The sequence below is a fragment of the Pleurodeles waltl genome, chromosome 3_1 (assembly GCF_031143425.1).
Source record: "Pleurodeles waltl isolate 20211129_DDA chromosome 3_1, aPleWal1.hap1.20221129, whole genome shotgun sequence".
NCBI classification, from domain to species: domain Eukaryota; kingdom Metazoa; phylum Chordata; class Amphibia; order Caudata; family Salamandridae; genus Pleurodeles; species Pleurodeles waltl.
In genome coordinates, this window is record NC_090440.1 from 1,575,760,402 (window position 1) to 1,575,787,715 (window position 27,314).

The window sequence follows — 27,314 nt, forward strand, 5'->3', positions numbered from 1 at the left end:
CAGTGCGAGCTGTTGTTCGTGGGTCTTGGAACAGGAAACTTCAAGTAGGGGTAATAGGTTCCTAAGAGATAAAATCAATGGTTCATGGTCACTTTCCTCATGTTCTACAATATTCATGTCAGCCATATAGCCCCACAGGCGGACATCAAGCAAAATATAGTCTATCTGGCTCTTCTGTGCCCCGCGTCTAAATGTGTGGTGAAGATTAGGGTCCGAGCGGGAGCGACCATTGCAAGCCTGCAGTCCATGTGCCAATGTAATGTCCACAACCTGGTGAGTTAATCTATTTATTTTTGGTCTTTTGCTTGATACCAATTGAGGTATACCCCAGTAAGCATCTTCATCTTTGTATAATTCCTGGGCCAGCAAGTAGGGTTCAAAAGTGGTATTGAAATCTCCAGCAATAAGAATAAAGTGGGAAGGTGATTTACAAGAAAGAAAGCTGTCCAAAATAGTCAGTGTGTCGGACTCGTATTTGCTACCCAGGCTCCTATTATAAATATTGATTATTAAGAGTGGTTTCTCGCTAAGGGATGGTATTGATAAGCCCATTAAATCAGGGCAGCCCAAGTCAATTGTTTCAATCCGACATTTAAAGGAGCAGCTGAGCCATATAAGCAGGCCACCTAAGGGTCTCCCTGAATTCACCTTAGTTGCTGGGACCCAATAACTTTTATAACCAATTCTGTATTTGGGCTCCAATGCCCATGTTTCTTGGAAAATACATATTTTGTGTTCGTCTATGAATTTGCCCCATTCGGTAGGGCAGGTAGGTACCTACACCTAGCAACAAGCCACAAACCTCCACGTAAGTACAGTTAGGTCTCAATAAATTAATCCCAGCTCTACCCTTGGTAGCTTGGCATCGAGCGTCAAGGCTTAAACTTAGGAGACAAAGTGTAAAGCATTCAAATATCACAAAACAGTAATTAAATAAAACACAGGAAACAGTTTAAAAATCCAAAACCAATTTATAAAAATAGCTTATATTTTTATCTTTAAGATGACACAAAAACGATTAAAATCGGTTCAGGGGAACCGGAGATATGAATTTTTAAAGTATTATTATTTTCTAGCGCATAGAAACAAAAAGCGCCAATCGGGTCATCTGGTTGCACCAGGACCGGGACAAAGTCAAACTTTCAGGCCGACCGCGATGGAGCCCTGCTCGGCTACAGGTCGCGGGAGGCCTCGGTTAAAAAGTTACCTTCTGACTTAGTCTTTATTTTGAAGTTTTTCTTCACCGGGACGAACCTGCCAGTTGGATCCGACCTCCTGGAGCCCTTGTCCGGATACGCGAAGTCGGTTTCCTCGGTGGTGATTTCTACCTTCGGACTTAGTCGTTTTTTTGAGATGAAAATCCTTCGACCGGGGTAAACCTGGATCTTGATCCGACGTCCGTGGAGCCCTTCTCGGATACGATGGCTGGAAGGTCCCGGTCAACTTTTTACGTTCGGACTTAGTCTCTTTTTCGGATGTTTTTCTTGACCGGGACGAACCACGAAGTCAGGCCGGGTCGCGGTTGAGGCAAGCCGGCTAGAATTTCCGCGTCGAGTCGGTCACTTTATGGAGCTTTTTTTCTAAAATTTCTCCAATCTTTTCCAAACTTCTGGGGCTTCACCCAGATGTTCTTTTAAGGTTCTTTTGGGGTCCACAGCTCACCCCAAGGGTCCAGAAGTTCTGTGATGGTCCTTGGGAAGTGCGGACTTCAACTCCCAGAGTGCACCTGGCGCAAACTCCTTTTTGGCCACTGGGCAGTGGTCAGCTGGTCACTTTTTCAGGAGTTGGTGCAGGGGACTCTGGTTAGCAATTTTTCACCTGTAGCAAACAGGGAGTCCCTCCTTGAACCAGTGGAAGCCAGGCAAAGTCCTTCTTGTGGTGAAGCCCAAGTGTGCAGCTGGTGCAGTCTTTCTGAGTGCAGGGTCCAGGTGCAGGCCAGGGGTCCAGCAGGGCAGTCCTTCTTCTCCTTGTAGTTCTTTCTTCTTGAAATTTGGTGGGGATCTGAGGCGTGGGTGCAGGTCTGCCAGTTTTATCCTTGCTCCTGGGTGAAAAGCAGGGGGGCCCTGGTCCTCCAATCAGGGACAGGGTCGTCCCCCTGTGATGACCACTTCCTGGGAAGTGTGGCAAAAATCCATCCCAGAAGGCAACAGTCTCTAAAAATCCAAAATGGATGAATCTGATTTTTAGAGGAGAGATCTGGCTGAGCCCACCCACTGGTGTGGCTAAAAATCATAAACACACCCCTCTCCTGCCCTCTCCTAATCTAATCAAGGGGGCACCTAGCTGTCTGGGGTTGCAGGATGTGGGGGTGTTGCTGGGTGCTCCAGATGTCCTTCTCTGCCTTTGAAGACCAGTTTGGCAGCCCTCCCCCTTCCTGCTTCACCATCTGCTGAGGGGAGATTCTCTCCCCCAAGCACATTCCTTTGTGTGAAGTCAGGCCACTTCACACCTCATTAAAGTAGCCTGGCAGAAGCTGCTGCAGGCTGGCCAATCAGAGCACAGCAGCAAAAACAATGCAGAGCTGAAATTGGCAACTTTTTAGGTAAAGTCTAAACTTTTTACCTGCACTAGTTATATTAAATCCAACAACTGGAAGTTGTGGGATTTATTATAACAATCAATTTGATACCAAATTCTTGGTATGTAACATTTAAGGAGACTTTAAAATTTAAAATAAAGTCTGCCCATTCTAGCCTATGAAGGCCATTTACTTCAATGAGGGAAAAACGAATTTGGCTGTTTTTACCTCACCAGGGCTTATAAATCTATTTTTATAAAGTCCCTGCTTATAGTTACATGGCACCCAGCCCTAGGGGCACATAGGGCACACCTTAGGGGTGACTTATATGTAAAAATAAGGTAGTTTAAGACTTTGGAAGTACCTTTAATTCCAAAGTCGAATTTGCATATAACTTTAATTTAAAAGCAGCCAGCAAGGCAGGCTTGCTTTTAAAATGACACTGGGCACCTCAGCAATGCACCTAGGTGTGCACCACCTATGCTGTGGTCCCTAAACCTACATGCCCTACCATATACTAGGGACTTATAGGTAGGTTAACTTAGCCAATTATAATTAGCCTAATTTGCATATCCATTTTACACAGAGCACAGGCCCTGGGACTGGTTAGCAGTACCCAGGGCACCATCAGAGTCAGGAAAACACCAGCATAAAGTGGAAAATGGGGGCAAAAAGTTAGGGGGCCTCTGCAATCAGCCCCAGTTTCTCACAAGGGTTGTTCATTTTATTCTCCAACCCTGCAATATTCCAACTAAGGATGGTATCTAGGCCATCTATTTTGTCATGGGGAGCTTCGGCCACAGGGTTCTCTCTTGCCAATGGGGTACCTTGGAGAAGTTTTATACCCTTTTCAATCGTAACTATGCCAGTCAGGTTTGGGTTTCCCACTACTGTATTGCCCAATGTATTTCTTGCCCCGTCTAGATCGGGGGGTGGCGTGAGCAGTTCGAGTGTCTGAAATGTTGGTGGATATCCAAGTTTGCTGAGATCTGATAAATCTGTGGCTAAATTGGTCTCAATCACCTTGCAGTTCTTATTTGCACCCCCAATACAGTTTTCAAAACACTTAGCAAGATCCGGCTGAGCAGGTACGAAAATTGGCGTAGGGTCTCTGCCGTCTACAGTAGGGGTTTCTTGGACCTCAAGGTTGCCTTGCCCTATTTCGTGAGTTTCATTATTTCCGACTATAGGGTGCTTTTTATCCCAAGTGTTTGAACCTTGAGGCTGAAGTGAGCTGTACTCAGTGCTGTTTTTTAGTCAATCATTTTCAGAGAGCGAGAGTTAAAAAGGGCTACATCTCGGCTGAGAGTCGGATTGCATCTGTGCCCTAGTGGGACCTCTGAGTGACATTGTTGCCCCCTTAGTAGTTGGTACAGCTATATGAGGGTAAAAAGCCTGGAGCCTACAAAGTGAGGTTGCTCCCCCTAGAGGGTTGGAGTGACACACATTCAAGGAAAGCTGTTGGACAAGGAAAGGCGCATTGAAGTTAATAACAATACAGTCCCTTGTACCGGGGTTTTTGAGTGGACCCAACCAACCCACCCGCCTCACCATTAATATTGAGGGTATCATATGGAAAGGAAATCTAGCATATTTATGTAGCCAGTGAATGGCCTTATTTTTCAGTTCTGTAAATGATTCGGGGATATTAGGCTTAAGTCTAGGAACATTCGTGATAACAAGCACATAAGGACAAGCTTCCGGTGGTAGGTGTAAGGTTCTCATATTGGATCCTAGATCCCTATGCATCCGGTCTGCTGGAGGGTTGGTATAGTCCTTCCACAGTTTTGTGTCCGTGTTTATGGAAGAAGCAATTTCATCAGTCCGCCTTGGGAAGAGAGGGTCACTCTTTGAGTGCCAAGTTTTAGGGGAGTTGGCCAGTCTATCAGTAGAAGTCTTCACTGGTTGATGCGAAGAATCAGGGGAAAGTGATTGAGGGTTGTGAACCGTGCTTGGTGGTAGAAGAGGGCTGCTGGCACTGTTGGCCAGAGGGCATGGGGGAAGATGTTGTTGCAAATATTGTAAATCCGATGAGGTAGCGGTGGTTGGCTGATTGAGTTTGATGAGAACGTCGAGTTTCTCCTCAATATCTGATAGGCGAGTTGTTATAGGGTTTAATTTTTTGGAGAGCTCGTCTTTTATAAAATCTATTATGAAAGCTATGTCTAGGCTGCCGTTATTTGTAGCTTGGGCAGGTGTGCAGTCCTTGGTCCGAGTAGGCACGGCATGATTGGGGGAGTTCAAAACACGGGCCCGTTTATTCTTTAGGTTCACCTCCCCACGTTTCCTTTTGCCCTTTGAACTGTGCTTTGGGGAGGGTGCAGGCCTATCTGGCATAAGCTGTGAAGTTTCTGAAGAATGTATGGCTTTGTCCAGGGGCTCTGCGAGGGGCATTCGGGTAATTTGGGTAATTGGTGGTGGGGTTGCCAGTGTAGGCTGGAAAACTGGTGGGTAAAAATGTTGTGGTGGGGTTTTCGATGAAGCATTCGTTGGTGGGGGAGCAGTCAATCGGCGCTCCACCAATTAAATTTCTTTTTCTAATGCCCCTACCGCTTTTTGGAGGAAGCCATCTAGAGTATTGTTGTTACCGGCTTTTTCCAAAGGCATCCCCCCCTTCCGTCTGCCCATCTTGTTTTGGTAAGACTCTTAGGTCCAGCCCCAGAGTTTGACAGTCTGTTTCCGTGGGTGTTGTTCTTCTCCTTTTCCCACCCTAATTTTGCTCTATTAGGGCTTTTATTAAAAAAAAGCTGAGACCCCAGAAGGGCCTGAAGTACTGCTCACCTGTATTAGGAAGGTGACGGGTAGGTAAGGTATGTTCATCCGCTGGTCACCCACCTCAGGAGTCGGGATAAAAATGGTGAGGCCCAGCCCGGCCTCCTCCGGTCGCTGACGGGCGCAGGACGGGCCCGCCCTTGGCCCGGGCTTAGCCCGGGCGCCGCCTGCGCGCGTCCCGCGCTGCGGGAGCGCAAAGAAAGTTTAAAGGGCTCCTGCCCTTAAGGCTCCTCCTCCCGGCAGGCACACAGCGCTTCCCGCGACGGCGGGAGTGCGAAGAAAGTTTAAAGGGCTCCTGCCCTTAAGGCTCCTCCTCCCGGCAGGCACACAGCGCTTCCCGCGATGGCGGGAGCGCGAAGAACACAGCGCTTCCCGCGACGGCGGGAGCGCGAAGAAAGTTTAAAGGGCTCCTGCCCTTAAGGCTCCTCCTCCCGGCAGGCACACAGCGCTTCCCGCGACGGCGGGAGCGCGAAGAAAGTTTAAAGGGCTCCTCCTCCCGGCAGGCACACAGCGCTTCCCGCGACGGCGGGAGCGCGAAGAAAGTTTAAAGGGCTCCTGCCCTTAAGGCTCCTCCTCCCGGCAGGCACACAGCGCTTCATGTCTTGTTTTCTTACTTTTTCCCACCAAGGGCTTTGGTTGATAAGAATGGACTCAGACAGCCAGCAGGAAACAGCCTTGTTTTGGGTTGGCACCTTGGGATTGTGGCCACATCCCGACGTGTTACTTTCAAAGCTAGCCAAAAGCAATAGGCATTTTTTGAATAACTAAACTTCTGCAGAGAGAGGGAAGTCTGGAATTTTCCTCTCTTGTTTGTTTAAAGTATAAGAGGCCGAGACCAGATGGACCGGGGATAGAGCAGATCTCAGGCACATCCAAGACGCTGGTGTGTGTCATCCTTCCCATGAGGATAATTGATCTCTCCCTCCTCGATCGTTTCTGGGATCTGGCAATTTGATGCTGATAGGAGAGAGATGAAGGAGGTTTGCCCCTGTCTCATGGTGATGCATACTTTTTAATTAATTAATTGCTTTGCATTATAATATAGATACATATATTTGCTGTCTATATTGCAGTGGGGAATTATTTGTACATTATTGCTGTGACCATTTTTAAACGTGTGCTTTCAACATGCTAATCTCCTTTTAGGAACCTTGTGTAGTGAAGTAATAATTGCCTTCTTTGGACTAAGACGCACAATCCATAGATTTTTGTCAGTGCACGAATGTTTCAGCTCGGTCTTTGGTGAAGCAAAACACCTACCCAATTGGCATATTTAATTTAACTGTAAGTCCCTAGTAAAGTGCACTACATGTGCCCAAGGCCTGTACAATAAATGCTACTAGAGGGCCTTCACCACTGATTGTGCCACACACATAAGTAGCCCCTTAACCATGTCTCAGGCCTGCCATTGCAAGGCCTGGGTGTGCAGTTTCACTGCCACTTTTACTTGGCATTTAAAACTACTTTCCAAGCCTCAAATCTACCTTTTTCTACATGTATGTCACTCCTAAGGTGACCCAGAGGGCAGGGGGCTATGCAGGTAAAAGGCAGGACATGTACATATGTGCTTTACCTGTCCTGGTAGTAAAAAGCTCCTAAAATAATTTCCCATTACTGTGAGGCCTGCTCCTCTCCTAGATAAACATTAGAACTGCCCTCATATGCTCTTAGGTGGTCAAATCTGACCTGGAAGGAGTAGCCATGTCTTGTTTGGTATTACCAGACTGGTGATAGAAAATCCTGCTTACTGGTGAAGTTACATTTATTATTACTATTTCAAAAATGCCACTTTTAGAAAGTATGCATTTCTCTGAACTAACTGTCATCTGTGCCTTGCAGGCTGTCTCCAATCCACATTTGGTCTATCTTGGCTGACAGCTCCCCTTGTTCATTCTACCCAGACAACCATAAAGAAAGGACACTCAGTCACATCTGCATTCATCTGCATACTGAATGGGTTTTCCTGGGCAGGAAGGGTAGAGGGGCTCCCATTTACATTTCAAAGGCCAGTGACCTGCCCTCACACAAAGGACTAATAACACCCCACAGGGATCCTGATAGACAGGACTGGGCTGAAAGGGGAACTTATGTACTTCAAAACCACTCTTTGAAGTTTCCCCCACTACAAAGGCATTTTTGGAGGTCTCTGACCCCACCAAACCAGACACTTCTGGACCTACACCTGCACTCTGTCAGAGGAACTGCTTGGCTGGCCAAATGACTCATCTGGACTGCTTTGCTGAGAAGGTCTGCTACCCTGCTTGTTTCCCTGCTGCCCTGCTGGCCTTTGACTCTGCTGGAAGGACGCTGCCTTCCTCCTGAAGTGCTCTCCAATGGCTTGGATTGAGCGTGCCTCCTGTTTCTGAAGTCTCAGAGCCAACAAAGACTTCCTCCTTCAAGAAAATCCTTGTGCATCAAAAATTGATATCTGAAATGCCTGCAGAAATCAATGGAAAGCCTGCACTGCCACTGAGAAATTGCTGCACCGCCGACTGGAAGGATGCAGCACCGAATTCCTAACTGGAAATTCGATGCAGCGTCTGCCTTGCGATGGAAACTTTGACGCATCATCTACTGGATTGACGCAGCACCTGCTCCTTCTTCCAGTGCATCAAGGATTTTAAATGCATCATCCCTGTGCATCAAAATATCCCCCCATCGCTGTGAGGATCCAAGACTGCAGGCCGGGAAAACAAGGCAACCCCTTGCAGTGTGGAAAGAAACAACGCATCGTCTGTGCCACATCGGAAAATCTGAAGCAACACCTTATTTTTCCACGCATCTCCTTTGTGGTCCCCGTGCATCCCAAGCACTGTGTGTTACAAAGAAACAACTATTGATTTCTAAGTTTTGAGACTCTTTTAAACACTTTAAAAGTGATATTTCAACTCAAGCTTATTGGATCTTTGTCGACTTGATCTTATTTTATTTGGATAAATGTTATCTATTTTTTTTAAACCTGTGTAATGTATCTTTGTGTTGTTTTCACTGTTACTGTATGATTCATTGCTCAAATACTTTACACATTGCCTTCTAAGTTAAGTCTGACTGCTCAGTGCCAAGCTACCAGAGGATGGGCACAGGATAATTTGGATTGTGTTGTGACTTACCCTGACTAGGACTGTAGTCCCTATTTGGACAAGGGTGTATACCTCTGTCGACTAGAGACCCATTTCTAATAATAGCCTTTTGAAAATTCGGCTGGCATGTTGTAAGAAGTGAATGAGGATGGCACTGATCTTTCTTACTTTTGGACACTGATGTCTTCTGGCTACTTGCATGTTTTGGTTAATGTTAACAGTGGTATATAATAATTGTTATATACAGTATTCTTTGATTTTATAGTAATTGGTCACTTGTCAACCGCTGGTCCTGTTAAAATGTGTCTACCAACTCTTCCTTTTTGAGGAACCAAAAGACAATGAACTTTCATAATTTTCCATGCTGGGGAATTGAGTAACTTGGCACACTTGTTTATTTTCTGTGCTACCTCCAAGTAGATTAACGACTTTCTTAAGGACAGTTATAAACATCATTTATTATTATTCTCAAAAGTTGTGGTCGGGATAGGCAACGGATGACCACAGAATGTGTCTATATTCTTTGCGACTATATGTTATTTTGTTTGTAAACATCTATTATGTTTGTTTCTGAACGTGTAAATGTATTTTTTAGAATTTTCTACTATTAAAGCACCCTCCAGGGCATTATAAGAAAAATAAATGCACTAAGGACTGAGCACACAGATATACGTCATTTGTGAGTTAGCTATATATACAAAACAAAACGAATTTGTTTGCCAGACACAAAAGTAAATGCAGTGAAATTCAGTTTCGCTGAATTTATTTCTGTGTTTGGCAAACAAATAAGTTTTGTTTTGTATATATAACTAATGGTACACCTGCGCTCCAAATTTTCCCATGCACAACATGTAGGCGGACAGTCAGAATGATTAGCATATGTTTGAGGTTCACATGTACTGCACAACAGGTAAAGGTAGAGTCGGTGTTTTGTTCCAAGATATTGGGGTCAAGGATTATTTAAAAGCTTTAGTCATTTAAACCTCTCTTGTATGTTTCACCTGTTTAGGCATGGCAATGTTTCCTATCTTTGCACTGAGTTTCACCTGAGCTACAAATGTCTATGTCCATTGTTACCTGGAACTTGCCTATCCATATGAACTGTGGCTTAAGATAATGACATCTTTATGTTAAGAATCTTACATTTGTGCATGATATGATTGGCAAAACAAGTTTGGCAGCTGGGAGATTTTGATGTGAAAAAAGATGAAAAAGTGTATACCATTCAATAAAGATCTTACTGTGTGTATTCAACAACATAGCTGGCATATATGTTAGTACTCTGCAGTTTGGCATGCAGTGTATGGTATTGTTCACAATCATTTAGTATTTTTGACACATTCATCTGCACAAATTGTGAAATAATTATGGATAATGGCCCATTGTCTAGGATCTATGTAAACAGGTACACACTTTTGGAGTACGTGAACATAGTTCACATTTCTGCTAGTGCTTTGCAATTGGGCATGCAGTGTATGGTATTGTTCAGAGTTGTTTAGTATTTTTAACACATTCACTTGCAAAAATTGTGAAGTAATGTTGGATTTTGGCCCATTATCTAGAATCTGTTAAACCAGATGCACAGTTTGGAGTGTGTAAAGGACATTTGATTTGCTGAAACTGGCTACTGATTTTCAAGCCCAACTGCCAGACCCGATCCACATGCACAGATGTAGATTCACTAACCTTGATGAAATGTGTCATGTAGATGCATGTTACATACTTACTTAGCATGCGTCTGGGAGTTTTGTGCTAGAGGAAACAATTCTGTGAGATATTGTTCCTGGTGAAGGGCCTGTACCATGACGTTGTCCATTATATTAGATGGCTCCTCATTTAATGATTAACTCTAAATAAGCATGATGGTGTTCCCAGCCATTAATAAGAGCATTGTTTAACCGCTGGCCATGTTCTTCTTTGTTAATTTCATGTATTCTCTGTCCATCTTTCCAATGGAGTAACTCTTGTCAACAATAAAGTAAGTAATATAACTTTTATTTTGGTTAAAAACCATTAAAGGACACATATAAAAAAAGATTCACAATTCATAGTTTGCTCAGTAAAAACAACAAATTATATAAAAAAATTCCACTAAAACAATAATCAGTAATGCAATACTTAATTCCCAACCATCTATATAATGGATGGATCAATTTCTCCCTCATCTTGTCCTATACTGAATATGTGTAATATCTTCATTATAGCCTAAAGTGCATAAGTGCAAAATGCCTCATCTTGTGATTTCCATTTCATAGTATAGGCCTTTACTTGAAAAGTTTCATATCGGAATTTCATATACATGAGTTTTGCCAAATGAGGTTGGACGGTGTTGAGAAATTCTTCAAAGGATGGATATGGTTTGACAGTGAGGATATGCATTGTCAATCCACCTAGTTTGGGATTACAATGGAAAGAATTCAGGACACACTCCAAATATGTTTGTTTTAAATGCTTTTTTGACCTTTGCATCAGTGATGGTGGTTCTGTCACATTAAACGAGAGGCCAAGGTCGTTAACTCATTTAGGAACATGTCTGAGCCAGGGGAGAGTTAAAGACCTATTGTATTCCAATATTTCCTTGACACCCTCTCTATTATCTAATCTAATCCAGTAAAGAATCAGATGCAAAACTGTAATGTGTTCTATCCATTTAATATTTTGATTGTGAAACATGGGGCAAAAGGTGTCTCCGTTGGTAGACTTAATATCCTTCTCATAAATCTGTTCTCACTGGATACAAGTTGTTTAGAATTACCAATACCCCACAGTTCAGACCCATGTAAGGCAGCCACCTGAGCTTTATGTTTATAGATCTCTAGGGCCAGCATGGTCAACGCTGTTGTGGACACATTATATTTGTTGGAAACAGACCAGGCCCCTTGTGTAAAGGACATTCTACAGTGGCTTATTTGTGGGTCCAATGACAATGTCAAGTCAAGTGTTATGCCTAAATAAGCAAAGTGTGATACATGCTCTAGGTTTTGTTCACCAACCTTGATATTTCACCTGAAGTTCTTATGGAGTTTTATGGCCATATATTTAGTTTTTCCGATATTTACTTCTGAGCCCTTTTTGTTACAATATGAATTCAAGTCATCCAGTAGATTTTGAAGGCCCTTTGGCATTTGCGAAAGCAAGATAGTATTGTCTGCGAATAATAATACAGGGAAAGGAGTTCCACAGAGTTTCCAGGAGTCATGCTTAGATCTTTTTAAGGTGGCCAACAATATCATTAATATAGAGTGAGAACAGTGTGGGTGCAAGCATAAATCCCTGCCTCACTCCTCTATTAATGGGGATCGAACCTGTAAGCTCTCCATTCATGCCCCACTGAACTCTCGCTTAGTTACCTTGGTGTAGCCTGACTCAAGATGTCTTCAGGCACTCATTGGTTCTTTAATGAAGCCCAAAAGGGTCCTTTAGGTACAAGATTGAATGCTGCCATTAAATCTATAAACACTATATAAATGTGACCTCTCTTTATCTTGGTATACTTCCACAGGATGAACAAAAGTCTGAAAACTTGATCGACCTTGCACAAATGGGCTCTCAACCCTGCCTGATAAGATATTAGGATATTGTTGTCATCTATCCATTAATTTACTCTATTCAGCACCTGTCTGGGGTAGATTTTCTGTAATATATCTATTAGACACATGGGCCTGTAGTTCTCCGGATCTTGCTTACTTTCTTTTTTATGAATGGGGACTACTTCATCCCCTTGCCATGTAATAGGGATCGGTGCTCCTGAAGCTAATGCATTAGTAACCAAATTGGCGTACGGGGCCCATACTTCTTTATCATGTTTGAACATGTACCCTGGTAGTTTATCTAAACCTGGAGCTTTTACTATCTTAATAGTATCAATCACCTGATTTGTTTCTTCCAAAATAAAATGAGTCATGTATCCCGTGATATTCACAAGGGATTGTGGTCCCTTGGCAGAAAGCTTGAGTTATGAGTAAAGGTTGGTGAGGTGAGGTGTTCAGTCGAGGTAGCAGGGTCCAGATAAGAGTAAAGTAAGTAAAGCGCATTTTATTTGTGTTCAATTAATTAAAATCATTACATAGGATAAAAATTATGACCCAGCAGTTATTTAGAACTTTCGAAGTGCATATTATAATTAATAATTTGTAAAGGACATTCCCTTATTGCACATAAATCTCCTTTATGAGATAATCCCCTAGGTACAGTACATTAAAATGCCCCATTTGCTTATTAAGAACCTCCCTGGCATTCATGATGACATGGGAGTCCCATTGAACAGCGATTTGTAAATCATTGCGTGAGATAAACATTACAGCCCAGCTACCCTACATGAATTTCAAAGTGCTTAATATAATTAGTAATTCCTAAAATACCTTCTCTTATTAGATATAGATCTCCTTTGAGCCTTTATAAAATAAGCCCCTGGATACATAGAGTTCAATTGCACATTGCCCCTATTGACTAAAACCCTTGCTTGCATTCATAGTGATATGTAAGTCCCGGTACACAAAGATTGGTATACCCCTAAATTGCCATGTGCTTGATTATTATGAGAGTTAAATAGAGATTGATGAATCCAGACAAGTTCCCTCTCGTACAGTTTTCTTGATCTACTTCTGCTGGGAAGGGCATTTCTTGATGTGTATCTGTATTCACTTCATTTCACTGTTCTTCTACTACTAGTTTCATAACTTTTAAAAAGCTCTCTGATTGTTGGCAGGATTCTCCTTCTGGAAGCAGAGTGGGGAATCAATACAAGTTCTAAAAGTTGAGACATGAAACATCAGAGGTAGCCAGTACATCCTCTGGATTTTTAGCCTACCCCATATACATATGACATGGATCAATGATTAGTCTAATTGGTTGCATAGTCTGCATGGTTTACTGGATTTTCCATTCATGCGCCCCCACCAATGACATCTTGACAGGATCAGACCAAACCACAATCTCATGAGATTATACTTAGCCAGTTTATGGTGAGGGAGACTCAAGTACTCAGGCAAAACACCTGGGGCATATAGGTGTACCGCCCAGCTACCATTCTCCTTTAATTGCTTCTGTACCAATAACATCTTAAGGGGAATCAGACCAAACCACTATCTCACTAATTTATACTTAGCCACATTTTGGAGCAGGAGACTCAAGTAGTCAGGCATATAGGTGTAACACCCAGCTACCATGAGGCTAGCGCCCATATTTATCAATATTTCACAAAAAGCAGCAAGCCACCTTGCTGCACTACGTTGTGTGAAAGGGCAGGAATGTACTGTATTAACCATTATATGGTACATTCCTGCTCTCTGCCTGCACTCGTGCACAAACCGCTGCCTAGTGCTAATGCAGATACCCTTGTACCATTGTGCAAGAATGCCTGTATTATCAGTAGCTTCCTGCACAAAAACAATTTTCAGAGGCATTTTACTCTTTCAAAGTGTGCTGCACAATCCAGCACACTTAGAAAGAGTAAACAGCAAGGAGAAATACAGATAATTCTCCTTGTTGTGCCTCTGGCGGGGAGGTATACATTACTTACGCATATCCAGGTCTACCAGCATTGGTAAATCAGGAAATATGTCAGAATGCATGAGTGGATGCGTGGTTGCCCCTACGTTTCCACCCAAGGCATGACATCCAGGTCGCAGTGTAATGACAGGAAGCAATTTGCAATGCCTTGCTTCACTCTGGATTTATCAAGCCACAAAGGGCCACACAATGTGGACTTGTGTGGCTTGGTAAATCTTATTCAGGTGTTTTGTCACCTTAGGTCCCCTTGCATGGTGCAAGGGCGATGCAAATCATTGAGAAATGTGAGCCTTGCTTTTTAAGTCCCTTGAATCTTGGTCAAATGATTTTGCGATCTTCATTAGTAACTCTGTTAGGGAGAATTGCCTTGATGAGGGCTTCTGCCTCCATTATAACTAACAGAGTCAATTAGGAAGGACACCAATGCTGAGTTTTGTCCAGAATGTTCTTCCAGAGGAGCTGTTTTATTATACTCAGACAAACCCTTTCACAGGACTGCCACTGCAGCTTGCGTGAAATAGTGCACACACTATTTCACAGCCATTTGCACTGCACTTAAGTAACTTATAAGTCACCTATATATCTAACCTTCACTTGCTGAAGATTAGGTGCAAAGTTACTAAGTGTGAGGGCACCCTTGCACTAGCAAAGGTGCCCCCACATAGTTCAGGGCCATTTCCCAGGACTTTGTGAGTGCGGGGACACCATTACATGCGTGCACTACATATAGGTCAATACCTATATGCAGCTCCATAATGGTAATTCCGAATATGGCCATGTAACATGTCTAAGATCATGGAATTGTCCCCCCATTCCAAATCTGGTATTGGGGAGCCAATCCCATGCATCCTGGGGCTCCACCATGGACCCCCAGTACTGCCAAAAAAGCTCTCTGAGGCTGCTGCCACCTCACAGACAGGGTTCTGCCCTTCTGGGGTCTGAGCAGCTCAGTCCCAGGAAGGCAGAACATAGCATTTCCTCTGAGAGCAGGGTGTTACACCCTCTCCCTTTGGAAATAGGTGTTACAGGTTGGTTAGGGGTAGCCTCCCCAAGCCTCTGGAAATGCTTTGAAGGGCACAGATGGTGCCCTCCTTGCATAAGCCAGTCTACACCGGTTCAGGGACCCCTTGTCCCCTGCTCTGGCACAAAACTGGACAAAGGAAAGGGGAGTGACCACTCCCCTGTCCATCACCACCCTAGGGGTGGTGCCCAGAGCTCCTCCAGTGTGTCCCAGACTTCAGCCATCTTGCTTTGCAAGATGTGGGGGCACTCTGGAGGGCTCTGAGTGGCCAGTGCCAGCAGGTGACATCAGAGACCCCTCCTGATAGGTACTTACCTGATAAGGTAGCCAATCCCCCTGTGAGAGCTATTTAGGGTCTCTCCTGTGGGTTCTCTTCAGATTCTGCTAGCAAGTTTCTTTCAGGAATCCTCTGCAACTACTACTTCATCCTCGGACTTCGGATCAACCGCAGCCTGCTTCAGGAACCGCTGTAACAGCAACAAAATATCCACAAGGGATACTTTTCCTCTGCAACTTCAGCTCCAGCCAGCAACTGCAACAGTTTCCACAGTGTGCACGGTCTGGGGACTACCTGACTTCTTCCTGCAGAATGTCCGAATAAATCTCCTGTGGGGTGACGGAGTCACTTCCCTCCTCATGCAGGCACCTTCCAAGACGACAACCGGTACCCTTGGACTCCTCTACATAGCGACGAGCATGCTCCTAAGGGCACAAAGGGTGGACTCCATCGACATAGCCTGTCCTGAAGTCCTACTGATGCAATTTGGAGGAGGTAAGACCTTGCCTTCCCTGAGAGCGACAGTACCCCTGTGTACTGTGTCTTCTTCACCTCCAGAGCCCTCTGTGCACTATTTGCAAAACTCCTTAGTGCACACCCTGGCCCAGGTCCCTAGCACTCCATCCTGCGACGCTCAACTCGCTGAGTTGTTCTCCGGCGGCGTGGGACCTTCCTTTGTTGTGCTGCACCAACCGTGTTTTGCACCTCCATTGTCCCCGTCTCCTGGGACTCCCGTGGGTGCTGCCTGGCATCCTGAGGGCTCTCTAAAGTGCTGAGAGCCCCTCTTCCTCCTCACACAGAGTTGAGGCCCCCAGGTCCCTCCTGGGTCCAGCCAGTGTCATTTTGACTTAAAATGCATATTTGTCGTAACCAAGGCTTGGGGATGACTTCCAACATGAAATCATATCTGCATCCATCTTCACTTTGTGGGGCATCTTTTGCATCATGCAGGAACCCACTGGCATCTTCCTAGGGCAGGGGCTCCTGTCCTTCCTGGAACTTCTTTCGACTTCTGGACTTGGTCCCCTTCTTTTGAAGGTCTCCAGGTCCAGGAATCCAGCAGTTGTTTTTTGCAGGCTTGGTTGGTTACTGCAAAATCCCAATCACGATGTGTAGTGTGCCCTAAGGAATCTTGCAGTACTTTACTGGGCTCTGGGGTGGGGTAATTTACTTACCTTTACTGTATTCTTACTCTCCTACCGATTCTGCACACACTACACTTGTCTAGGGGGGAATTTGTGATTCACCTTCCGCTTTCTTAGTATATGGTTTGTGTTGCCCCTAGACCTATTTTCTCCCATTGCATTCTATAGCATTTCCTATTGTTTACACTGTGGTATGACTATTTACTTGTCTAATGTTGGTATCTAGTGTATATATTGTGTATAATACTTACCTCCAGAAGGAGTATTGTCTCTATGATATTTTTGGTATAGTGTCACCCAAATAAATACCTTTATTTTTGGTAACACTGAGTATTGTCTTTACTTGTGTATAAGTACTGTGTAACTATAAGTGGTATTGCATGAGTTTGCATGTCTGCAAAGAGGAACCCGTCTCCGATGTTCCCACGGTGGTGTTTGGTGCCTCTGAGGAGGAGGAGGCCCCTGGGCCAACTGAAGAGGACACAGATGACCTGGGCAACCTACCTGAACTTGCTGGCTGGCAAGTAGAGGGTGGGCCAACCAGGGAATAATTCTGCAAGGCGCAGAAGGAATGCCCCACCCTTGAGGGTCTGAGGCAACAGGCCACAGCCCAAGCAGCAGGTGACACCTCTGGCTCTCACCATATTTACTGGGAGAATGATCTCCTTTACAGTGAGCCTAAGGTTCCGGGCCCTGGGGCAGCACGTGTGCTGGTGGTCCCCCAGTGTTACCAGGCCTTCCTACTGGGTCTCTCTCATGACATTCCCCTGGCAGGACATCTGGGCCAAGACAAGACCTTTAACAGGCTTGTCACCCACTTCCGTTGGCCCAGAATGACGGTAGCCTCAGATAATTTCTGCAGAGCCTGCCCCACCTGCCAGGCTATTGGGAAGACAGGGAAAAAGCTTAAAGCTCCCCTGATCCCACTCCTCGTCATTGGCACCCCCTTTGAAAGGGTGGGCATCGACATTGTTGGTCCCTTGGACCCCAAAACTGCCTTGGGCAACAGGTTTATCCTGGTTTTGGTAGACCATGCCACCTGCTATCCAGAGGCAATCCCTCTGAGAACAGTGACTGCGCCTGTGGTGACCAGAGCTCTGCTGGGAATATTTACCCATGTGGGATTCCCTAAGGAAGTTGTGTCTGACAGAGGCACAAACTTCATGTCTGCGTACATGAAGTCCATGTGGGATGAGTGTGGGATGACTACAGGTTTACCACCCCTTATCATCCTCAATCCAATGGGCTTGTTGAGAGAGTCAACAAGACCCTTAAAGGCATGATCAATGGCCTAACTGAAGCCATGAGGAGTAAGTGGGATGCCCTCTTGCCATGCCTGCTGTTTGCCTATAGGAAGGTGCCTCAAAAAGGGGTGGGGTTCAGCCCCTTTGAACTTTTCTATGGTCATCCTGTCAGGGGACCGTTAAGCATAGTTAAGGAGGGCTGGAAGAAAGCTCCCAAGATACCTCCCCAGGATGTGGTCAGCTACATGCTGGCCCTCCGCAACCAAACCCAACGCTTCTGGAAGCAGGCCAAGAGTATCCTTGAGGCCAGTCAAGAGGTGATGAAAGAGTGGTATGACTGGAAGGCCACTCTGGTTGAGTTCTCACCTGGAGACAAGGTTTGGGTGTTGGAGCCAGTAGAGCCTAGGGCTCTCCAGGACCGCTGGTCTGGCCCATTTGAGATTTGAGATCAAGGAGCGGAAGGGGGAGGCCACTTACCTAGTGGACCTCAGGACCCCTAGGCACCCCCTAAGGGTTCTCCATCACAACAGACTCAAATCTCACTTTGAGAGGTCTGGTTGTCCCCGGGGCGTCTGAAAACCCCGCAACCCGAAGAGGATCCATGACCGAGTGCTGGAAATCGACGCACAGCTATCCCTGCGGGAAAACTAAACGATGCATCACCGTGTGCGTCCCGAGAAATCAACACACACCCCTTTGTTTCCACACATCTCATCCTCTGCGGGTTCTTTGCAGAGATTTTTCAAGCAAATCAGGTACTTTGTGCTTTAAAGAGACTTTGTTTGCTTTTAAAAGACTTAAGACACTTTGGGCCTCATTCCGACCCGGACGGGCGGCGGACGCCGCCCGCCGGGCGGAAACCGCCCCGCGGTCAGAAGACCGCGGGGGGCATTTCAACTTTCCCGCTGGGCCGGCGGGCGATCTGCAAAAGATCGCCCGCCGGCCCAGCGGGAAAGCGCCTTCCACGAGGATGCCGGCTCCGAATGGAGCCGGCGGAGTGGAAGGTGTGCGACGGGTGCTGTGGCACCCGTCGCGCTTTTCAGTGTCTGCTAAGCAGACACTGAAAAGCAATGTGGGGCCCTGTTAGGGGGCCCCTGCAGTGCCCATGCCATTGGCATGGGCACTGCAGGGGCCCCCAGGGGCCCCACGACACCCGTTCCCGCCAGCCAGGTTCTGGCGGTGTAAACCGCCAGAACCAGGCTGGCGGGAAGGGGGTCGGAATCCCCATGGCGGATTGCCATGGGCAGCGGGAAACCGGCGGGAGACCGCTGGTTTCCCGTTTCTGACCGCGCCGTTACCGCCGCGGTCAGAATGCCCATGAATGCACCGCCAGCCTGTTGCCGGTGCATTCGCTGCCCTCGGCCCTGGCGGATTCAATCCGCCAGGGTCAGAATGAGGGCCTTTATATCACTTTTCAGTGATATCTCAACATTTATTTATTGCATCTTTAATCGTTTTTGACCTGCATTTATCCAGATAAATATGATATCTTTTTCTAAACAGTGTGTGGTGTATTTTTGTGGTGCTATAGTGTGTTATTGTATGATTTATCGCACAAATACGTTACACATTTCCTTCTAAGTTAAGCCTGACTGCTCAGTGCCAAGCTACCAGAGGGTGGACACAGGATAATTTGTATTGTGTGTGACTTACCCTGACTAGAGTGAGGGTCCTTGCTTGGACATGGGGTAACCTGATTGCAAACCAAAGACCCCATTTCTAACAACAGCTTTGTCTTTTGCAAAGTCTTAAGCCTGCTTTATTAACTGGCTCAGTCACTCCAATTTGGTGTCAGTTTTTATGGTGTAGGAGGCTAGAGCTTGGAGCACTTTATTTGCACATCCATTTTTTCTGCATTAAGTCTGTTGCCATTTGTAATAGATGATTGAGTTCTTATTAGGGCATCACCCCTGTTTATGTTGATGTTCCACCGATGAGACCATATGTTGTTCATTTTTCTGGCTCTCCCTCCTGTGCGCTAGATTTTTCTTTTCATACATCTTATCATACTCTACTGCTATTGTAGCAAAAATCAGGTCTTCCTTCTCCATTTTATTCACATGAAGGGGTTCTCTGAGCTTTTTTATGGGTCTTCCGGGATAGTATTATTTGCATAAAAAGGATTGTTCCTAATTAGGATGACCAGGGTTATAGGGTGGAGTTTTGCTAGGCTCCTTACTTTTGACTTGCTGTCCCAGATCTTCTTCATCCTGGCTGCAGTGCTTACTACATTCTCTGGTCTCTCCACCCAACAACCCCACCCCCTCTCAGAGCCAGGTGATTTAGCTTATGGAGCGACACATGGGCAGTGACTGCAAAGTCTCACCCAGGACTATGCTGGTAAGAAACCTCTCACACTTGGATTTCCTTTCATCTCCTCCCATCTTTTTTGTGCCAGCTTTGTTCACCCTTTACTATCACGGGAAGGCAAAAAATAAGTATTTTATAGAGGCTTTGTCTTGTTTTCAAATCTTAGATCTTGATGATACTGAATGACCTGCTTATTTCCTGTGGGGGGACTTGACATAAAGGGGTAGTCATTTTCTGCTTCTGGGGACTTTTACTACTTAGGGTGATTTAAGAGAATTTTAAGAGAATTTTAAAGTTGTAGTGTTTTTAAAAATGTAGGGTCAGTTCAATCAGTTTAATTAGTACCTTACAATGTATTTTGCTTGTCCACTAACACACCTCCCCCCACGGGTTGCTTGGACTGGATTAATCAAGTCAGGTATAGGAGAGGGTGGAGGAGGAGAAACCTTGCTCTCACCACCCACAGTGTTGCCATCAAAACAGAAGGGATGCCCGTGTAAGTTGCCACTGATGGCAAGGAGGCAAAAGGAGTATAAAAAATTCAGGGAAGCAGCGCAGGGAAGGCACACCAAGCTGTCATTAGCCACATAGTGATCCTGCCTGACCGCCTCCATGCTCTTGGGCTCATCTCTAGGGTAGCAACCTACAGCCTGCCAAAATGAGCACCCGCTTTTGATTGATGGGCAAAAGGTGTCCGGCCGCTCAAATCAAACCAGGACACTCCATACCAATGAAGCAGTTCACCGTGTGGTGAGATGAGGGGATTAAACCAAGGCCTTTGGGACCCCCAGGAGACAGGCCACCCCCTTGTCCAGTCGAGAGCCCCCCTTACATCCCTGCACTGTGTAGAGCCCGCTGCTCCTCTGGCTCACTGAAACCTGAGCAGTATGGTTAGGTTGGCAGCAACTGCAACCTACACCAAGACCTGGCTCGACAGACTCCACAGAATGTTATCAGTACCCACAGCCTCTCCTGTGGCTAACTCGCTGGGGGCATCTCGCTCACTCTCCTTGCTCCTCTCCACTCACTATACTTCCTCAGGTGGCTCGCCCTAGGCTTGTGTCTGATGCCAGATTCCTGACGCCTGATGCCAATGCTGCTTTCTCCTCTCCCTGCCCAGCACAGAGAGGCTCCACAACAGGTGATGAAAGGCACTGGAAGGTGGTAGGGATCGATGAAGGCAATGGAAGCAGCAGAAGGCATTAGAGTCAGTGAAGGGCGGCGTTGCAGAGCACAGCTCTCATCTTCCAGCATTGACCTGTGCTCCTCTCAACTCAGTCTGCCTTGTTGCACGAAGTAATGAAAGATCGATATTTACCCACTCAAGAAAATGATCTCTTGTTAACAGATGAATACAAAACCAAGGGTTCAGTTTCTCACTACACTTGAAATATAATCAATATTTTTATTGTGTAATATTTAAATCTGTTTTGGTTCTCTTTGCTAACAAATGTATACTGGTCTTGCTAACCTCAGCCCTAGGGTCAACAGCACAACAGCACAACCTTACTTTATTCTGAAGTGTCCCACTTCTTTCCCCTCCAGACTTTCCTCACCTTCTTACCTTTTGTACTAAATACTGATGCTATGCCCTTAGTGCCACTAAAAGTATGCCTGACACTATTTAAGTGTATGCGGACTCAGTATGCAGGAGAGGAAAATTATGTTTTGCATGGAAAAAAGATATTTGTTGCCGCTACCCAATACATCTGTAAGGGTGTGCCTGCAAATTAAAAAATGTCATATTATTGAGGACGAGCTGAAAATACACCTGTAGGGGTCATGCAGCTTTAGAGGCTTTATAGGCAGAAGCAGGGCATGCTGTATTGTGAACAATGCATACACTACATACACTAAACTCAAGACGAACTATAAATAGAAAATACAGTGAGCGTTATACACAGATAAATTGCAAACATGACAGTGACCATGTGCTGTGTGAACTATTCATAGAAGTTGAGCATAAAGTGCATGTTCTCAGATCACCCTTGAGGGAATAAGGCAAAAATGTACTTCACACAGGGCAGAAATGCTGAACACATTTGTGAGCAGTTCTTATAAGACAGCCCTAGCCATGCACTATGGTCATTGCGTGTGTGTACTATTTACAGGTATACTCTACAATTGGCTTAAGTGCTTAGCATACAAGCTGTGGCCTTAGTCTGTGTTCACTGTGAAAAGCTTTGCCACAAAGGACAGGCTGCAAACAAGTCATGTGCAAAAAACACTGACCAGTTTGAAACCTGTGTTTCATTTTCAAATGCAACAGGAGTACTCACAAGTCATATTGCAAAATGTACCTCTGCATAAATCGATTAACCTGCTCATAAATTGATATGCATGATGCAGGGGCATTTTGTGACCTCCTGCAGATGCCTGAGAATGTGGGAGCTGTTTTTCAAAATAATGTTACGATCTAGGCAAAGACAAAGGGGAGCATGGACCACTGGCTGCTCCTCCAAGACTGCCCAGCAACACTTATAGGGGGTCATTACGACCCTGGCAGTCAGTGGTAAAGCAGCGGTAAGACCACAAACAGGCCGGCGCAAAAAAAAAAATATATATTATTACACGGTCATCCGCCACTTCACCATTCCGACCGCCATGGCGGTGATGATCGCTTGGCTGGAGATTTCGGTCTCCAGCCCGGCGGCCGTCACTAGACTGTCAACAGTTTCAGGACCCTGCATACCGCCATGGATTTCGGGTGATTGGGAACCGCCATGAGATCGATGGCGGTAGGCACTATCAGTGCCAGGAAATTCCTTCCCTGGCACTGATAACGGTCTTCCCCACCCCGCTATCCCCCACGAGTCCTCCCCCCACACCACGCCCCCCGCCACCACCCAACGGTGGCACAACCCCCCTCACCACCCTCACCCCAACATGCACATATACACATATAAACATCCCTACACGCACACCCCCCAACATGCTCATACATGCACCCCTACACACACACATACATCACGACAACACATACCCGCACACATACAAACAGACATGCACACCGACCGACCCGCACACATTTCCCATACGCACAGCACCCCCCGCACGCATACACGCACTCACACACCCCCTCTACACACTCACACGCATACCCCCATGCACGCACACAACACACATCACCCCCCCCTAACGGACGATCAACTTACCTTGTCCGTTGGCCCTCTGGGAGGGGACGGGATCCATGGGGGCAGCTCCGCCACCAGCACACCGTCACCAGAACACCGCCACACCGAATCATGGGACGTGATTCTGTGGGCGGTGTTCTTTTGACGTGGTGGTGGAGGTTGAGCAGCCTCCACTTTCCCACCGACCGCCAGTATGGCTGCTGGCGGCTTTCCATACGGAAAAGGACGGAGGGCTGCCAGCGGTCATAATACGCGGTGCGGAAGACCGCCACCACTGGCGGTCTTCAGCACGGCGGTACCTCGGCGGTCTTGCGAAAAGACCGCCTATGTCGTAATGAGGGTCATAATGTGACGGTGATAATTTCTACCTTGCAAAAGGGTTACCCTCTCCACCCACTCCTGATATCGGATTATTATAGCCTATCAATGGTGTGTGACATTAATTGAGCTCACAAAGCATAGTTACATATCATTGTGACTCATGTATTATTATGAAAGGGCGGCCCCTTTTACGCCCTTAACACAGAAGGCATTTTGCTAATTGGAAAATTGTTTCCAACTTTGAAACTACCCATAGTACAATGGGACTTGTGTTTTGCAGTTACAAAGTGTGTTACATTGCAAATTGAAGGCTTTGCAGTTGCAACACCACTTTTTACATCTGACCTCTATATTTTCTAAAAAGTGGCATATATGGTTATTAAAAACATTACAAATTCCATGGAAGTCTTCAGTTGAAGAAAGAATATGGGTATTATGGTAAATATCAGATCCTCTCAAACTTGTGAGTTATGATTATAGCCACGCTACCTTAAACACCCAAATTAGCTGCTCATTACCTTATACATGACAACACAGAGGAAATTACAAATGGCATAATTTCGTTTAGGCGCAGGTAGGCATTTACCAGTAGAGACAGTGACTGGTGAAGCTGTAGTCCTCCCAAATGGTACCGATTAGTACTGAAAGTTTTATGCTATTATAATTATGAGTTGCTTTGAGCTTTTTGCGCCCCTGGGTCGATGGAGATTAATTTGTTAAGGAGTTCCTGTTCAACAACATTTGCATTTGCTACTAGGTCAGGCGCTGTTAGTTGCTCTATTGTGTGGGGAGGACTTTGATCCCTCTGCTGGGAAGCAGAGTAATTACGTTTGCCCAGTAGAAGAGATAAAGGGGGTGATTCTCACCCTGGCGGGCGGCGGAGGCCGCCCGCCAGAGTTCCCCCCTCCAAAATACCGCTCCGCGGTCGAAAGACCGCTGAGGGTATTTTGGGATTTGCACTGGGCTGGCGGGCGACCGCCAAAAGGCCGCCCGCCAGCCCAGTGCAAATCATCCTTCCCACGTGGACGCCGGCTCAGAATTGAGCCGGCGGAGTGGGAAAGTGCGACGGGTGCAGTGGCACCCGTCGCGTACTTCAGTGTCTGCAAGGCAGACACTGAAATACAAAGTGGGGCCCTCTTACGGTACCCAGTGCAATGAGGAAATTCCTTTTTTTATGGATTGTTTTTAGGGATGTTCAAAAACAGTCGAGCCAAGGCATTTTGAACTCTCTGCAGTCTGTTGATGACATAGCTTGGTGACCCGATAAACACGGCATTCCCATAATCAATACGTGCTCCAATCAATGCCTGAATAAATAATCTTTTAGCAGCAAAAGGTAGAATAGTGAAGACCTTCCTCAGCATCCTAAGAAGGCTGAAGGAGGCTCCTGCTATCCTATTCGTGTGTTGGGACATTGAAAGTTGAGGATCCAACCAGATCCCCAAACTTTTGATAAGATCTTTTGGAGGCGGGAGAAAACCCACCCTCTCTGCTGTTGCTGAAATTGCCGGAGGTTTCTTGGGATGCCCAAAGAACATCACCTCCGTTTTGTCATCGTTAAGCTTTAATTTGCTTTCCGTCATCCAGGCAGCAACTGCTTGCAGGCAGGGTCCAAATGCTGTCCCAAGGCCCAGCGACTCCTTTGTGAATGAGACTATTAATTGTGTATCATCTGTGTAGGATACTATCTTTAGGCCAAAGGATTGAATAATCTCCACCAGCGGCAACATATAAATGTTAAATAACAAGGGGCTAAGAGAAGACCCCTGCGGGACTCTGCAGCAGCCCATAGTTCATGTTCACATGTGTGATCTGTCTAGCACCTGAAAAGATCTGCCATTGATAAATGAGGTGATCCATTCTAGGGCAGTTCCAAAGATTCCCGTCTTTTGTACTCTTTTCTTTAGAATGTCAAGGTCTACCGTGTCGAACGCCACACTAAGGTCCAAGAGGATAATTGCTGTTTCAATCCCATTGTCTAGCTGTTTTTCGCCTCTTCCGTGACTGCAATTAGTGCAGTCTCAGTGCCATGAGAAGGCCTGAAACCCATCTTAGTAGGATGAAGGACCATATTCTCCTCCAAAAAGAGAGAGAGCTGGGCATGTACATGTTTTTCAGCTATTTTAGCCACAATAGGTAGCAATTAAATAGGTCTGTAATTAATCAGCAATTCAGGATTTAGATTAGGTTTCTTTAAAAGAGGTCTGATAATCGCTTGTTTCCATTAGTCTGGGACCACTCCGGAAGTAAGTGAGGTGTTAATTAAACTCGCAATTACTGAGCCAATCACTGGTCCTCCCATTTATAGTATCTGAGGTGTTGCTGGGTCAAAAGGGGAGCCTGATTTAATGGTTCCCATGTGTCACATTACTATATCTTGTTGTATTAACAAAAAATCAGATAGGGCTACTTCCCTAGGTTCTTGCTTGGTGACTTTGTGTTCTGCACTCGGGATGTTGGGGAAGGATGCATAAATGTCCAGCACTTTTTATTGAAAGTAAGCTGCCAGGTTGTCAACATGGTCCTGAGGAGCATCTATATGTCCAAGTTCATCTGGAGGATGTATAATTTCTTTAAGAGCATTAAAAATTTATTTGGGAGAGTTGGGCGGTAATTCTATTTTTGAAGTATAGTATCTTGTCTGTGCAATTTTTATTTCCGAGTAATAGGACCGAATCAGTTTCCTATATTCGTCCTTTAATGATTCATTTTGAGATTTTCTCCATTTCCTTTTCCACTTTCTCCACTCTCTTTTTAGTTCAAGTAGATCTGATGTAAACCAAGGAGAGTTCCGCCTCCTGCGTCTTTCAACCGAGGCAGAAAATGGTAGAAGTTCATCTAGGCTATCCGCGATCCATTTATTAAATGAGTTTGCCTGATAAATTACATTGTTTTGATTCTTTGGTTGATTCTTTTTGAGTGTATGGATCCATTCAGTGGCCTTGAGTTTCTACCAGCGTCTCGTCAGGGAAGGAGTGTTAGCGGTCAATGTCCTGTGCTTTGGGATAGTCAGTTCTATTTCTATCAGGAAATGGTCCGACCATGCCAAAGGATGTGGGGCCAGATGTAGGAAAGGGTTTGCACCTCGCAAACGGCGAAAAACGCCATTTGCGAGGCACAAAAGCCTCTCCGAGATGCAGAAATGCATTTTGCGAGTCGGATCCGACTCGCAAAATGCATTTCCGACTCACAAATAGGAAAGGGTGTTCCCTTCCTATTTGCGACTCGCAACGCTATGCAATTTCATTTGCGACCGCGAAAGCGGTCGCAAATGAAATCGCAGTTACAATCCACTTGAAGTGGATGGTAACCCAGTCGCAAACGGGAAGGGGTCCCCATGGGACCCCTTCCCCTTTGTGAATGGAAAAAAATATATTTTTTCAGAGCAGGCAGTGGTCCAATGGAAAGGTTTCGGTATTTCGGTATTTTTTTCCAAGTGCAGCTCGTTTTCCTTTAAGGAAAACGGGCTGCAGATGGAAAAAAAAAACTGCTTTATTAAAAAGCAGTCACGGACATGGTGGTCTGCTGTCTCCAGCAGGCCACCATCCCCGTGAGTGCCCATACTCGCAATGGGGTCGCAAACTGCGACCCACCTCATTAATATTAATGAGGTGGGTCTTTGCGACCCCATTGCGAGTTGCAGAAGGTGTCTGAGACACCTTTCTGCATAGCAAATTGCGACTTGCAATTTGCGAATAGCACGGACTCGCAAATTGCAAGTCACAATTTTAAACCTACATCTGGCCCGTGATGTCAACGTTATTAGTCCCATGGCATTCGAAAAGACTAGATCAATTGTGTCGCCTTTATTATGTGTAGGACCTTTAATTAACTGTACTAGATCACAGGCCTTCATACCTGCCATCAGCAACTTAGTTGATATATTGTCTACCTTTTCTGCGTGTATATTGAAATCTCCTAATAAAGTAAAATTGGGTTTTGTGCAGGCTAAAATAGGAGATATTCTCGTCGCGAGCATCT

At 45.6% G+C, this 27,314-nt stretch overlaps 1 protein-coding gene across 2 annotated transcripts in view; it reads right to left on the bottom strand.

Moving 5' to 3' along the window:
- GALNT13 (polypeptide N-acetylgalactosaminyltransferase 13) overlaps nucleotides 1-27,314 on the bottom strand; it is a 1,141,430-nt gene that overhangs the window by 852,820 nt on the left and 261,296 nt on the right. The window lies entirely within an intron of this gene.